Raw genomic sequence first — 3,690 nt, forward strand, 5'->3', positions numbered from 1 at the left:
GCCCAATTAGAACGCATATCATATTCGCGTGACATTTATCAACGCCGTGACATAAAAGATCACGCACCACAGACTTTTGCATGAAAAACATGTTTATGCTTGTTTTAAACATAATTGCGAATGAACAAATCTTAAAGAAGGATATAATCCTACATTCGGCTTCCGCGAGATTACTGGTCAGACGATTTATAGTTACGAACACTTAATTCACTTCCGCTCTCATGAAAATGAAGAGGAATTTCGGAGTAAAGCCACTCTGTAGGCAGAATATTAAAGTTATCATATTTCGTAATTGTTTAAAAGCAATCCACAAACCTATGTTTCTCTCTCCTGTCGCAGCTCAGCTCCAAACTATATTCGCGTCACTTTCATTGATGCCGCGACATAAAAGACAGGCGTTTGCAAGAAGCACAGCTACATGCTTGATTTTAACATATTTGCGAATTGGAAATTTTAAAGAGGATTTTATCATTAATTCCATGTATTTCACTCAAAGAGGGCAAAGCAACAACCAATCAAGGAGCCCCCTTTGAAATATTATCCTTTTCTCTTGTTCTATGTATCTTCACTTATTCGAGATCGCAATATATCTGCTCAAAAAACGGTTGTTCCTTGGTGTCTTTAACGCTGTTTGTGAGACACAAAACTCCAACTACGGAAGAAACAACAGAAAAGCTATCCAGTTACAAAGATAAAATTCCTCAGCTGACTGCGCAACAACATAAGTCATATCTCAAAGATACAACAGACTTTATAAACCTCAAAGCAAAAAAAGCTTCCAAAAGAAGTGATAATCGTTTCAACGGACATTACGCGGTTACACACAAATATACCCCAACCCCCCCCCCCCCCAAAAAAAAAAATAGCAGGGGCTTTCGCGAGCGTCTTGATGGCTAAAATTGGAATGCAAATCCCAGAAAGAGGCGCTTACAAACCGCTCGTTTGGAAACGTTACATCAGAGATATAATTTCTCTACTGCACCCCAACAAATACATCGTCAACCAGTTCATTGAACAAGCAACCAAACACCACCCAACAATCAAATTTACAGCTGAAACATGTTTCAGAAGCTAGTTTCTTAGACACCATTACATGACGAAAGATCCAACTGGGAGTCAGAACGAACTTCAAACCAATAGAGACATTCTGGTACTCATTCTTCACAACGTGTCACCCACCAGGAGCTAAGACGGGCTTCTTTAAAGGCGAAGCGCTTCGACGCTCCAGGACTAATGATTATAATCTATTGAGCGTGACTGATAATTTCGTTTTGGAGAAATGAGTAAAGGGATCTTGCGATGCGAAAGTTTGATTAAAAGGAAGACAAGCCGGAATTAGAATATCATTATGAAAACTTAATGACGAAGAGAGACTTAGGATTCGACCATGGAAATATTTGTAGAAAAGGTGGGTTAATACCTGGATTTCATTCGTACATCACATAAATCAATTCCAAACATCAATCAAGCTTTCTCTTTAGTTTAAAAGTTGAGTTGATGACTTGTAAACTAGATATATTATAGAGGTTGAAAAGTTTTAAATGGTTTCTCTCATGCGAACAGTTTAATTTACTGAAAGGTGGAGTTGTCGTAAAATGTTAACATGAAACACAACAATAAATTTTAATTGATATGTAAAAAGTTTTCATTTGGCCATCTACTGGCAAGTTTTTCTATTAAATTTCAACCTGGCCATTTTCCACAACTTGTAAACACCATCACGAAATAACTAGTTGGGGAAACGGAAAATTTGTAGCATATACACCATGTTTGAAATGCTATGTCCATAATAAGCTAACAGGATTAAAGAGTGTGTAGGTGGGAATTGGCTCACTTGTCTGTATCATTAATTTTCTAATTGCTCCTGTTGCCAATGTTTTGATGAAGCTGGGCTGTCATGGCAAAGGAAGTGAGGATTTAACTGGCACAGTGACTTTTTTTCAAAGCCGGAAAGTATCATCGTGAAAAGCCACACTTGTGCCTGGTAACTCATTCTTATTCTGATAAACTAGTTTTAAGCAGGATACAAAATTTTATTTCAAAAATTTGATGCATAGGCTGTGCACAAAACTTTAAGTTGACTTGACTTTCAAAGCCAATACCAACTCTCTTCACTTAATAAAATGTTAATGGAGTCAGAGGAAAGAACTAATGTGCCATACATACTAATGTCCAAGATTTCAAGTAAATATTTTAATTACATGAATATTACCTGATACTAGGAGATCTAAGAATATTCAAAGTAATATAAAATTTGGTTGAAAAATGGAATTCAGCATAGGCCAAAGAGACATGATTCTTTGAATAAGAAATGTGTACTGATTAAAAAGCCAAGCAAACTTTTTTACAACACCTGCCTGTACCTGTGTGACATGTAGTAAAGTCATGCGAAGTTGTCATAATCTCGGTTTTAATATTGAAGACATGCACATGCAGATTTCCTAGACATGTAGTTCAAGCATGCCATCTCTTCAAAATTTTGATGCACACCTCAAAAGGAAAACAAATAAATATCAAGTTTCTATTTATTCAATTTAAGCAAATCACTTGCCTTTAAGAAGATTACAATCAATCGTTTTTAATTCAGGATCTTACCATTTTCATTTGACTTTGGGTAGTTAACTTGCTGAGCAAAAGTCATCTTCACAAAATAAACACCATAATTACATCCTCGTTGTTCCACAGACAATATTCTATAATTATCATGTAAAATGAGACTTTTTTTGGAGTTCAGTGATGCGGATTGGTGATTGTTTTGTAGGAAATGGCTTCTGGTGGTTTGGGAGGACCAAAGTATCCTCTAGGAACCAATTTTTGAGATTTTGTGTTAAAACGGCAAAACATTAGCCAGGAACAAAATGTAACATTTTTATCTTTTATTACTTTTTCAGTACTAATTAGAGGCACTTCATTTTCACTTAAAAACAAATTCAATTTGTTAAAATGAATTGAAACTATACATTAACAAGCCACTGAATATTGCTTAGCAGATGCTCCATCTCCATATTCATTTGCTATGTGAACATAGATTTGTAAACAATATGCAGCACTATTCAGCATAAGAATCATGGCATCTCTTTAAAGACATCAAAGGGGGATGTTAAACATTTCATGCGATGTATTTAATTCCAGACCATTTCATGGCCAACTGTGCACCAGTAAATTAATAATGTTGGGTCACAAGCTCTTACTAACTAAACCTACTACAAAAAAATGTCTTTTTCCTTATTAATAATTTTTTACTATTGCTACTCCAAATAAATGTCAAGCACTAAAAATTTTTGCACAACTTAGTGGCTGAAGGGCAGGGGGATGAGGACTAGAAGCCCCTTGCTCAAAGTGGTCATTAAATTGTCTTAGTAAATGTCAATTTTTATAATACTACTGGACTTGAGTAAAATTAAGGACTTTTTTTCCAGAAAAAAGTGTTTTTATGGTATTGCACTACAACCAACTAAAATTCATTGAAAATCTTAATTATGATTGGTAGACTTCTGATGGTGTTCCAACAATAGAAACATTTAAAACCTTGACAAATATAAAAGCAAAGGACCTTATCTCAATGACAATCTACCATCATGGCACTTTTAATATTTTAGAAATAACAGAAAAAAGATTATGGCTGAATTACCGCTAAAAGCCAACATAAGAGGCTCCAAATGTCAGGATTTTGAATTGTTGACTCATCAT

Source organism: Pocillopora damicornis, chromosome 8, assembly GCF_964200805.1.
Source record: "Pocillopora damicornis chromosome 8, jaPocDami1.2, whole genome shotgun sequence".
Classification (NCBI taxonomy): domain Eukaryota; kingdom Metazoa; phylum Cnidaria; class Anthozoa; order Scleractinia; family Pocilloporidae; genus Pocillopora; species Pocillopora damicornis.